We start from the raw sequence: 12,967 nt of genomic DNA on the forward strand, positions 1-12,967 counted from the left end.
CCACGCCCCGGGTCCGATCAAACGCATTCCTGAGTGACAGATTTAAGCACCTCTTCGCTCTGCGGGGCGCTCGTACGGTCGGGCATCGTACGATACGGCTCGAACCCGGTTGCTGGCTGGCTGCTGCTAATGCTCTGGCTCCCCCCCAGATCCGGATCCGATGCTGGCCGATGGTTGGTCGTGCCAGACCGTCCAGTTCTCGCAATAGACAATGCTGGCCGATGGGATTCGAGTTGCAAAACTCTCTCAACTCTGAAGCAACTGAAGTTGAAGGGCTTTTCAGGAAAATACATTTCCAAGTTACTCCCTTTGGTGCACCTCGGTATTCCCAGAACCTCCTGGCGTCCAGTGATTCAATTTGTCATTTGATGGACGCACTCAGCACCAAGCTCTTTCCTAGTGACCTGATCCCACAAATTATGGCAAAACTATTGCACCACCATCGTACCACGAGCACAACAGCTCGTCGTTGTCGTCGTTGTCGAAACTAAGCCGATTTGGGGAGGCCACTCAATGGGAATCAGACTTTAAACGCCCCAACCAATGGGTTTTCTTCTGCGGCCCATTTCTTAAGCACAGGGTGTTGATTTCACCACGCTTTCTTTCACACCTCGTGCTAGCAAACGCTCGAGACGCTCGAGAAAGAAGATACAAGTAATAAGCTCACCAGATGTGTCTTTCTCCTTCTGAAATCGGAAAGAACCGATTGAGAGTCCAAATGAATCATTAATAAAAATTAAATTATTATTTATTGAAGCTTCGTTCGCCTCCACCTCACGGGAAGCTCTTTAGCTGCTTCTCCGTTTCCTCACACCCTGGCCACCCTTCTGCCACACCGCTCTCCGAATCAGGGTGGAACGAAAATTGGTTATTGTTTCACGGGACAGGTTGTTGGCTTGGTCCGCGTCGAACCGTGAAAAACCGGTCACCGAAAAAGCCGTCTCAGTTAAATATTTTGAATATTTCGTCAGGCTTTTCCTCGACACCTCGGCACCGCACAAAAGGCCACTGCGATCGATTCTTCGCTGCCTCCAAGGGGGTGGGATTAGCGCCCGCTGGGGTCGTTACGGTGCCATAAAACTGTTTCATCTGTTCATCTTATCGGCATCTCGGCATCGGCACTCGAATCGAATGGCGAACAGGGAATGGCGTGTAGAGTATGGCTTATTGGCCCCGAAGCGCGCGAACGCGTTACTTACGCGACAAACGTGTGAACAGCTTAAACTACACCTTCGTTGGTGGAGAAGGAAGACCTTCTCAAAAATGGGCTCACAGCGAAAGGAAGTCTCAGGTTTGAAGTCAATTGCCGTGCGCAGTAGATCGTAATTTCGGGAAAACACATTTCGCAACGCATTTTACGAACGTCCGCCATTCTCTCGTCGTCGCCGCTAATCCCTTCCCTTGTTTCTTACCGAGTTTATGCTCTCGCTCAAAAGGATGTCGCTAAATCATACGCGAAACTACTAATCGAAATTCGCGCTTTTGCCGCGAACTCGGCGGGAGTTCGTACGGCGCTGCACACACACACACGCGCCGGCAAGTAGCAGCAGGAGCAGCAGCAGCAGCTTTGATTTGAATATTAATGAAACGGTGGCCAGGCACGCTCTGCAGCGATGCCGGTGCAACCACAAGATCAGCGGGATCTCATCAAGCCACGCCAGGATGAGATGTTCCACCATCCAATGATCTGCCCCCTTCCTTCTGCTTTAGACAACGGAGTCTTTTAGAGGCGACTCACTGTGCTTTGCGACGCGGCGGCGGCATCACCACTAACACCAATACCAGCAATAAAATTAAATACTAAAATTTATCATTGGCTGATTATAAATTCATAAGATTTGTTCCCGAAAGGCGCTCAGCCATCATCCGGCCCTCCCCCGAGACGGCCCCATATATGCTAATCCTCGCCGTTCGTTCGTTCGTTCGTTTGTCCGTGTCCGTTGTTCTTCTGAGCACCGCGGTGAGGGTGCGAGAAGAAAAGGTTGAATGCGTTTTCTAACACATTTCGTTTTATTGTCTTACGTGTACCGCGTTGCCAGCCTGGAACGCTTTGTCGGCTAATAAGAACCGATCCCGAGACTCCGAGGCCACGAATGACAAGCGGATGGCAGCTGCGTTAGTAGTAGCAGTGCCCGGCATTCGGCATCTATTCCTTTCTCGCTCGAATGATGATGTCATAAATTGGAAGCTTTAAAGAGGAAAGAGCATGCTGCTGTGTTTGGAGCATTTCCATCCTCCGATCACAATTATGAAGCGTACACAACGACCCGCGTGCGTTAAAGGGTACAAAACTTCCGAGAAATCATTAACCGGCGGGTCCTGGGTGGTGACTTTTTTAATTGTTTGATTTGCTCTCAAACCATCATCACATCATTTCACCCTCATTACACCTGCTCAACCTGCTCGCTCGGCAGCTCATTTACTCGGGCGACATTAACCCGTTCTCGCAACGGAGAAAGGTTCGAAAAACGGAAATTTATCCGTTTAATTAAAAGTCCCCCCCTCTCCTCCCTTCACTGCACGGCCACGGGCTGAACAGGTCCTTTAAATATCATCGTGTTTTGCGTCGAAAGATCGTTAATTATTTGCTCCATTATTCGCACTTCAACCTGCAAGCGCGACCACGACCGGGCGCTAATGATGTCGAATGGCAAATCAACGATGCTGTTGTTGCACTCTCGACACCCTTTTTAAGGCGCCCTTCCATTCCGCATTCCGCATTCGGTGGCAGCAATAATGAAAGGTGTGCAAACCGTCGAGGTTCGGTGGAAGGTTCGTTGAAAAATTAATTAATTTTATCATAATTAATTTTGCCTCGGAACGTCGATTTGCGTCCTGCGACATCGAGTGGACACCGAGCATGGTCTGGAGTGGAATTGATTTAGCCTTTTCTTGGTTTTCCTGTTTTATGGGTTGGAGGATCTTATGCCCCTTACTCTGTTGCAGCATAAACTGAGTATGTTTTCGCTTATAGAAGATCAAAATTGTCATCGATGACAGATGTGAGTTTGTGTTTCTCTCACACTAACAAAGAGTTGCAGCTTAAACGGCTCGCATCATGCTAAAGAGGTAAAATCATTTAAAAAAGACTACAAAACGCCTCGACCTGACAACGGAAAGCTGTTTGAGCGAAGATAACGCTTTACTTTTGACAAGATAAACACGATAAAATCCTGTCTTTCCTGCCACCACCACCAAATGCGAGAAAACAAAACAACGAAATCGAATCGATCACCCTTTTCCTCCGTCCTCGCGCTCCTCTGGCAGACACCCGGATTCTGTTGCCAGCATGTCTAGAGCCGCGCGATCACGCCGAGTGTGGCGAGAAGTGAGAAGATCAGGCCAGGAAGGTCTCCACCCCACCCGTGTACACTCTCCGTTGGTACCGCGATCGTTGAAATGCTGGTGTAAAAATGATTAATGCTTGTAGCAGCATCGCGCAGCACCTTTTCTGTGTACACCGTCGTACCGTAATCCCCCTCTTCTCCCGTTTTCCCCGTCCATGCCCTCATTTAATTCTCTCGATCTCGATCTCGGTAATCTCGTACCTGAAGAGCCTCGATCGAGCGAGGACGTGAGGGAAGATGCGCGCGCCGGGCGTGGAAAAGCGAACGAAAACTGTTTGTTTTCTTGCCCTTTTTTGTGGATTCGATTGGATGCTGGATCGAAGGCCGGATCCGAGCTCACAATCTTGGTTTGATGTCCGTGCCGGGTAGTTGTTGGTTTAGCGAAGTTATTCAAGATGTCTTTAGAGGGTAACAGATTCACTTTTTGAAGTGAACATCGATCCGGAATCATCACTACGACGCCTGACTACAATCAGGATAAGAGCCTCGACGAATTCGGAACACATTATGTGTGCCTCAGTCTCTTTCTCATTCCCAAGGCACCTTAACCGACACACACACACAGCATGCCGCCGCTTCTTGTGTAATGTGAGGCACACCTCGCTGTCCTCCTTATCCTCCTCCTCCCCTTTGGCCATGCTCCTATTCAAAGGCATCTCTAATCATTCACAAAAGAGCGAGAAATAGTCGCTGGATCACAAAGGCGAACACTGATATGCATACAAGTAAAGGGAACAAAAACAAAAATCATCCACACAAATGACCCCAGAGGTGTGTTGCTGAAGACTGGCTGGGTGGCGGGGGGGAGGAGGCGGGGGAAGGCAAAAACACTGGGGCCCTAAATAAGCGTAACGACAGGCACGGAATGCAGCGAATGTAATAAATGATGAACAAGCCTTTCTGCGCTCGCGAGACCAAACTGACAAGTTCCTGTCACATTCTTCACGGCCAGAATTCTTCGTTCCGCTTTGGGGGCAAGAACGTGGATGAAAAGACTTCCACGACCATCCACGGAACATGCTTCTAGAGACTTTTCAATCAAGGAGTCAGCCAAGGAGAGCAGAGAGCGCGGAGTACAATTCATCTGACATGATCGAATCCGTGGGTCCGGCGGCGGCGGCATCGTCGTCGTAAGGGATGGAAAGGAAGGCTTTATTGCATCAATCATAACACCTTTTTACATTCCACCCCTCACACACACACACACACATGCGCGCGCGAGCTGTAGAGCGTTGTTAGTGAAGTTAGATTGGACATTGGAACACGGACGGAAGAGACCCGGGGTCGCGCGCGCGCGTTCCAATCCATTTTTTTTTTTACATAATCCCACACTCCGCGCACGCCATCGTTCGCGCCCATCATAACTATGCCACCCGCTGGCTTTTGGGCCCGCAGCTCACACCTTGCCCTCGCCCTCGCCCTCGCCGGATCGGATCCTACCATTTACACCCACGGGGATGTATCCCACACCCCCCGGGCGGGGGAGTGGGGTGCTGCTCCTTCGCAACCCGCAGCCTGACACTGATCGAGCTTGTCATTGTACGTGGGACAGGCTTATTGATGATAAAATCATCAAAGTTGACCGACAACCGGCCGTGCCCGGGCGGTGTGGCCTCCCCCCCCCCCTCTCTTGAGTGTCCTCCTCTAGTGTCTGTCCTGTCTCTTTTTAGGCGAGATCGAGCTTGTTTTCCTTTTTTCTTCTTCTTTTATTCCCCTTTCCTTACACCCTTTCGGTCAGCCTTTGTCGGCTGGTGAGTAATGTGTCAATTAAGGTTGCATTTAGGTGTGGAACCGGGGAAAAGATGGAGTCAAATTTTGAAGAACGAAAAAATGGCCGATCGGGGGTGCGCTTCAACACACCGGCATCCACTCTCCGCTCTCTCTCTCTCTCTGTCTCTCTCTCGATCGCGAATCTATCTGCGTCTAGGCATTTGTGGTCACTGGAACCGGCAAGAAAAGGTTTGTGAATAATGTGAATGAATCATGCTGGAGGAACTGCTTCGGTCTTTAATTCACAAAATAGGGACACCCCCCTCCAACGCCGGACGCGCATTAAGACGTTTTGGTGAGGGTGTTGTGTTTGTTCCCCCACAAAGCGCTCTTCAATGCGAACTTGTTGTTGTCAAGTCGAGCGTGCCAATTCATCAAACACGAACGACCATCATCACCAGTGGTCACTGGACCTTTGCTCCGATTTTCGAGCAAAGCGAAGCGACACGCGTCAGTGACCTGAATTGGCCACCGCCACATTAGCCAACATTGCCGAGGATCCTCTGGATCCGTGAGACGATGACCGAGGATCGTCACCGATAGCGCAACCTGTCAGTTGCTAATGAGCGCGCTGGTGATGGTGGTGGTGATGATGGTCTATTGAACCCTGTTTCGGGCGATCGTGCGAACCACCATCGCCACCACCAACCGCCGCCAGTACCACTTAGTAGCACTGACAAATGAGCAGAGCAGAGTTACCGGCGGCCGTTTGTTGCGCGGAATTGACTTCGACAATTCCGCTCCTTCGTCCTACCGGAGTGACAACGCGTCTCGACCGCGTGAGACCCCGCGGTTAACGAGAGAATACAGCGTCTCAAAGGCTGCGTTGTCACTGGTTGAATTGATTTGAAAGGCAAGATTCATATTCATACCTTGTGTGTTGCGTTGCGTTGGAATTGAAATGTTACATCGCTTGCAACGTGCAAATCATACCGCGACCATTATACCGCGGAGGTCCAGTGCAGTGAAATCGAATGAATCGTTCCGTCGATCAAACGGCATTGCAGTTGAGCAACTCAGCAGCAAGCAGTTAAGGGAATGGAAAAAGGGGTTTTGCAACCGGCGACGCGACCGGTTCTGCCCTCCTACTGTTTGAGTAACAATTAAAAGACTTTCTGAAAATTAAAACCCACGGAAGCTAAGGAAGATCCAACGAAACATCTGTCTACGTTTGAAGCGGCGACGCCACGGTATGGCGCATTCCTTCATTTTCATTAAACCCTTTCCCCTCGATCGGCATCGGAAACGAAATAATGAGCTGGAGGATTTGATGCTGGAGCTAGGATGCTGCCGCTACACCCTCACAACCGGGACTCCGTGCGTGTATGCCAGGGGACCTGAGATCCTTCCACCATCATATCCTCTGCCACTCACGGGACCTCTTGCCTCGCCTTTTATGTCACCTATTGTTCTACTCCGTCGGCGACGACGACAACGACGATGGTAAAGAAACGGGAATATCGTCGTTTTGTTTTGTGTTGCATTGGAAAATTGAAATGAAATAATGAAGTGACTGTGCGCTCCTAATGAAAAACAACCAATGCACACCAATGCTTTGTGGGGGGCGGCAGCCGGTGGGGGTGTGCCTCCTGACTCGCAGCTAGTTTGCGTTGAAGATGGAAATGCTGGTGACAATTATCCGTCGAGCCGTCAAGTGCGTCGCTAGCGCCGGGATCTGTCATCAAGCGAATGGAACGCGAATAGAAAGGGATGAAACCTGATGCTTGCTGGTTTGTTTTGCAAAAGTGTTTTGTTTCAATCTTTCGCGACTCATCGGGTTAAATCGGATACACAATTTTGATCTAACGTGTCGTATTAGTTGAGGGACTGCACTGCTTGTGTTTTGTAGAATGGAGGCTTAAATATTTAAACTGTTCAATCGCCTCTTTTAAACAGAGTTCCATTACATTACATTCCATTAATTACAACGGGAGCTTTTAGATAAGTTTTGTTAGTTTTGCTTATCTTACGAACAACAACCAAACGAATACAGTCTATTAAGAATTTTGTTAAGCATATTCCCAAATATAATTTTCGTGACAGAGAAGTTTGAAATATTATCGAGAGAAACTTTTGTATAAATTAAAGATCAGCTTATACATCATAATGCATTTAATTCCGACGCAATATTGAGCGCGCCATTAAGCATCTTGCATTGAGTTGCAAACTCGCAAAATTGCCACTAAAGTCGATGAAGGATGAATATACTCTGTATAGAAGAAAAAAAAAACTTTAGCTCCAACTATAGCCCAGCAGACACACAGACAGACACTTCGCGTGCCCTTTCGCCCTTTGCGTCTAACATTCATAAATCATTTTTCATAAAACTCTACCCCCCACTACCTCCACTGCACCGTGACACTCTACAGGATCGGAGAAGACATACGCCAATGCATCGAGCAATTGAACCACCGAACAACGGCCACAATAAAAACTCAACCACAATATCCCTTCCCCCTTTGCTTGCAATAATGGCCTCGACGGCGACGGTGACAGCGATGCCGTCAAACATTCGTCTATACCCGGCCCGGTGGCTATGTGCAATTTATAGCCTTTAATTAGTAACTTCTACGTTCCCGAGGACGCGACGCAAACAGTGCCGTCCGACGTGGGGGGACGAGATGGCCCACCAATAGCCGCGCCCCAATATAATGCGCCATAATGCTCCACTCAATGCGACATAATCTTTTCAGCAAACATAAACAAACGGCTAGGGAGAGGGGAGGACGTCCGGGGGGAGAGGACGAAACCCCTAAAGTGGCATTAACGAAGTGAAGTGATGCCGAGAGACTCCATTCCCGAAAGGGGGAGGGAAAGGGAATGGCTGGTCTCTTCAGCCACACGTTTACCACGTCGCTGCCGCCGCCGTCGTCCAAGATACACACAAAAGCCGCACCAGCCATGGCGTCCGATGGAATAAGGGGAACATACCGACCGAACGACCGACTGACGTTGACAACGCTTCCCCCTCAGCCCCACGCGCATATAGCAGCGAGGGCGGGCGAGGGTGGCCCGGAAAAGTCCGGGAAAACCGGGACGAAATATTATTACATTCATCATGGCGAATCACGCACCAGCAAACACTCCACGGGCTCAGCCCGCGGCCCCTCCTTGCGCACAAGCCGTCAAGCCAGGAGACGATAATTGGAGAATTATGGTATCATAAGCGTCGCTTTCCGTCAGGTTTTAGCCCCTGCTTTTCCTCGTCCTGTGTCGCGGTTTGGTGGAAATCTTTGTGGCGTGGAAATGGTGGAGACGATGTTTCGAATGGGGCCGGATTCTTTCGCGGACGCGGACGCGAAGACCTGCCATCGTTTTGCCCATTGAAACGTTGCCCAGAAAATGGTTGCAAAAGCAAAAGAGGTTTGGGAAATGCTGATACAGAGAGATGGAGACAGCGGGAGCGAGAAAAAGGGCGACCGATTTAATGATGTTTTCGAGGGGACACATTCATTACGAAGTTTATCTATTGCGATGCTTTTTCCATTCGTTTTTTTTTCGCGGGAGGAGCACACTTTCGAGAAGCAATATTTATGATAACCGCATAGGACGCTTCATGACGGAAATCTTTTTTTCTTTGTGCGAGAACGAATCCACTCCAAGAAGGCTCTCTGAATGTCCTTTTGACGGTTCCAGTGGACCAGTTGAACGGTGGTGCGATGGATCGCTATTGTCGCTTTTAATTCGAAACTCGCTATAATGTAGCTCATTTCAGCTCTGGCTCTTGGTTGAAGCAGTACAACGAAGGCGAATGCATCGCTCCATTAACTCTCGCAAGACAAAAGCAACAAACACTGCGCACAAGTAGTAGAGAGGAGAGCAGCTGGAGGAACTGGCGCACGAGGGAATGGCACGATCTAATTAATTGATTTATTGTGTTGCTTTGACATCAAACTCGTAGAACTCGCAGCACCGCAACGGAAGCCCTAGAACTCGCACCGGCGTCTTGGTGATCGCTGGTCCGTACTCGATGCTGCTGCTGCTGCACACCGCACCTTCAAGTGTCACAAAGTACATTTCCCAATCACCGGAAGGGTCTCCACCGAGAGACGCCCGGACGGCCATCAGCCGTAATTAATAAGAAAAGAGTTGTAAAAGAAGTCCGGACCAAGCGAGCCACTTCGCCCAGCGTCTCGATACTTCCGTTTCCGTTTCCCGCAATAGGAAAGGAGTACCATTGTGTCGCGCGAGATGGAAAACCACGGAAATAACGGGAACAAATGGAACGGAGTCCCCTCCTGCGCGTAATAATTGAATAATTGTGTCCCCTCCTACAACGACGGCCATCTTGAGCTGGCTGGACCGCACCGCGTTCTATTGCAGGAATTGTTATTCCCTTTCAAAGGAGTGACACGTGCTGGACCGTTGGTCCAACTGCGGCATAAGGAGGGGGAAGTGGCACCAAGTTTGGCCCACTTTTTATGCCCTGGAACCCCTGAAGCACGCACACAGTTTTGGGCAAGGGAACCGTGCGACAGCGACACATTATGCTCGGCTACAGAACAGTGCAACCCAACCCCCGTTCTCGGACACCCCGCACCGGACCGTTTTAATGGTTAATCCTGGCCGAACCCTCCTCGACACGCTCGTCGCGACCGTTCGACGTTGGACACCGTACTCATTTGCTAATACGGGTTCGAGATGTTTAACATATTTATTATGCTCGCCGCATCGGACCTCTCCTCGGAGCATATGGATGCGATTAAACAATTCGTGTCCTTCACTCCCTGGTGGTGCTGGTTTCACCCCCCTGAGAAAGGGTGGCTCAACGCGAACGACATCATTTTGCCGTCGGCTATTTGTCGAACGTGGTTGACGAAGGTTTGACGAACGGAATTGAGGCACAGAATGTGATTGAAGGTGAACCTTCCAGACGGTATTATAGCGTGACATTTGTTGTAATTGCTCAATTGGAAATCAATTAATCCATCAAATGGCGATCGTAACTTGGCGCGAAGTGACTGGTCACCATCTTCAAAACAAACACCCGAAAAGTGACACAATACGAGACCTCAAAGGTATCTTCTCGAATGCATCACAGATGAAGCAGTCAAAGTTGCACGCACGCACTCGCGATGACGTTTGTGACGTGCCGAAGACATCTCAAAAAGACTTAACCGTTCGCACGGGCTCGAGGCCACACGCCCCGCAGTCGACATTCGAGATCGAAGAGCTCTTCTTCGGTTGATTGTTCCAACTGCTTGAGGTAAGATCAACACTCTCAACGCTGAATGCGAGATGAAGATAATCCGGCATCCTTTGGGATCCTCGTATCGTCTTTGCTAGTAGTGGTTCCAGCACTAGCTTTAAGGGGGAGAGGACGAGTTTATTTTTCTTTCATCAGCCTCGATGCTCCGATTTCCTCGCCGGAACTGCGGCGTGACTAGACTTTTGTCATTAGGCTAGAGCATCCTCCTCTTGTGCAGATGAACAAGGCCAAACTTGCTTCGGCCATTGTTGGTTTCCCCCTGATACAAAAACACTCTGGATTCAAGCGCTTCACAGAGAGCGAGAGAGATGATGATGATGGATCCATCAACTCCATCAGTCGACACTCGGTTGTGTCATTGTGTCGCCGTGATGATCGCCGACAGATCAAGCGCCGGCTGATCGCAATCTGAGATTGCAATCGAAGAGTCTAGGGTAAGCACTAGAGAGGGAGCCTTTCGAGCCCAAAATTACGCCCGCAAGATGAGCGATACTGTGCAAGACCCAAGAAGGGTGTTCCATCAAAACAATCCTCAATCATGGCTGGATAGCGGCTTGATTTGTGGTTAATTGTAGTCGTGCCTGCCGAGCAAACCGAGATGTCCCTTCAAATATGTAGAATAATGTTTAAAAAATAATATTCGATAATACTACTACAGTTTTAGAAGGTTCAGAAAATTCGAATATCCTTCCACGATCGTCATGAGATGGTCGTAATGGATGTCAGTTCAATCATTCCATCCCACCATCACGGCCATTTCGGTTCGATATAACAATTGGCAAATATGGTTTAACCATAGCGACCACGCTATTAGCAGCTTATTATAGCTGGAGATGGTAAATATGACCGACCATCGCGTCGTCATCTTGCCGCTTTATGTCCTTAACGGCCAATAAAAACATCCATAAAGGCACAACGGCGCTGAAATTGTTTGCGTTATGAGGCGAGGGTAAGTGGCTCTATCTGTTTTTCTCGATTTCTATCTCGCTGACAACCACCGGACTGACGACGGTTGACAACCATTTTTATACTTCTCCTGGCGTATTGTTTACCGTCGCTGTTATCGATGCCAATGTGTTTAGTGCGGTGTGTATCAATCCATCGGTGATCGCCACTTGAAGCACTTTTCCCTCGATTTGCTTCCGAATCCGATGTTGCTGATTCGTTTTTTGTGCTCCTTTCTTGTTGTTTTGTTTCAAGTTGTTCAAATTGTTTTTATTTTTGATCACTTTAAATAAGATTCTATTCCTTGCACGTTGTTCAATTCAATCACTGGTCACACTGGCTTTTTGACGGCAATGGTTACTATGATTCACTTTAAATCCTTTTTATGCTCTCTGTCACTTCACTCCAGTGTTGATCAAGTGTGCTACGATCTCCTGGGATATTGAATCCATTAATAAGCATTTTCATGCTTCAAATCCCAAGCTAATTAGAACAATTCGTTTCCATGCCGTATTAACAACAAACATGTAACAGTATAATTCGGCAGTTTTTCCTTGAACACACATAATGTCACATCCAATTGTGGAGCATAAATTTCAACAATTTAGCCAGATCTTCCTACACCAGAAGGAAAGTGCTGGTGGGTATCGTACCACTAAACCTACCATCCACAACACTGAACACAGAACAATGGCGGATCGCGTGCACTGGAATTCATTATTGTTAGGCCGCTTAGGCCAGGTTGCTGTCACGGGAATCGCGCCTCACGGCGAACGCGCACTTGTCGTCCGTCCCACTACGCCACACCAACACCAACGCAAGCACACACAGTGTCACCTCCTATTGTTTGCCACATGTCACACCTGCCTTCCCCTCTCTCTCTCTCTCTCTGCCCGCCCTCCAAGCCCACACAGTGTCCCACAGGAATCGATAACCGGAGCCAATCGATTCGGTGTCCCGTTTGGCTTTGAAGGCAAACGCCGTTGTTGGCTCTGTATGCGAACCGTGGAATGCGCTTAACGCTCAATGCTGGGCCGCAACGCTCGCTTACTGCCTCACCTGTACAGTAGCCACCGCGATAAGGATTGCTGCGATGGTTTTGCGCCAGCCTGGAGCCAGCCCCCGTCATCGACGATGATGACGATGGACGACGACGCGATTCATGTTCGCTCCACCACCAGCACCACCACCACCGCCGCCAACAACAACAACAACAACAAAAAAGGCAGATCCACTGGGAAGTTGCTTGGCAGGGAATGGAAGGATGGTCTGGCGGATGGGCGGTGAGTCAGCGAGCGAGGGCCAGCGAAGGAATCCGTCGTCCCGTCGTCAGCGGTCGTCGTCTGCTACCGGTTTCCTTCCTGCGAACCAACCGTGTGCATGCAGCCGGAGCGAGAAACCTGTTCCTTCGTTCGCTTGCCACCAACACACACACACACGCAAGGCCCCACGAGGAGGAAACGAGCCGGAACGGCCAGAGGCAAAGGGAAGGGCATCGCGAGCAGCAGCAGCAGCAGATGGAACGCGTGCGCGTCGTCGTCCAAAAGCCGTCGGCCGCCTGCTGGTAGACTTGCAGGAGTCGTCGAGCTCGAGGCCGAGTCGGCCGAGGACAAACCTGCGCCCCGACGAGCCTCGTCGAGTCCCTTATTTGGGCGGCGATGGCGTGGCGCATGTGCCGCCTCTCGCATTGTTTCGT

The 12,967-nt window shown here is 49.7% G+C and overlaps 1 protein-coding gene across 1 annotated transcript in view; it reads right to left on the minus strand.

Annotated features, from left to right (window-relative positions):
- LOC125956407 (transcription factor Sox-3-B) overlaps positions 1–12,341 on the minus strand; it is a 33,431-nt gene extending 21,090 nt beyond the window's left edge. Inside the window, exon 1 of the mRNA XM_049688234.1 lies at positions 11,379–12,341. The gene's annotated coding sequence lies outside the window, so the exon portion shown is untranslated. The remainder of the gene's footprint in view (positions 1–11,378) is intronic.
- Positions 12,342–12,967: the final 626 nt, after the last annotated feature.

Source organism: Anopheles darlingi, chromosome 3, assembly GCF_943734745.1.
Source record: "Anopheles darlingi chromosome 3, idAnoDarlMG_H_01, whole genome shotgun sequence".
Classification (NCBI taxonomy): domain Eukaryota; kingdom Metazoa; phylum Arthropoda; class Insecta; order Diptera; family Culicidae; genus Anopheles; species Anopheles darlingi.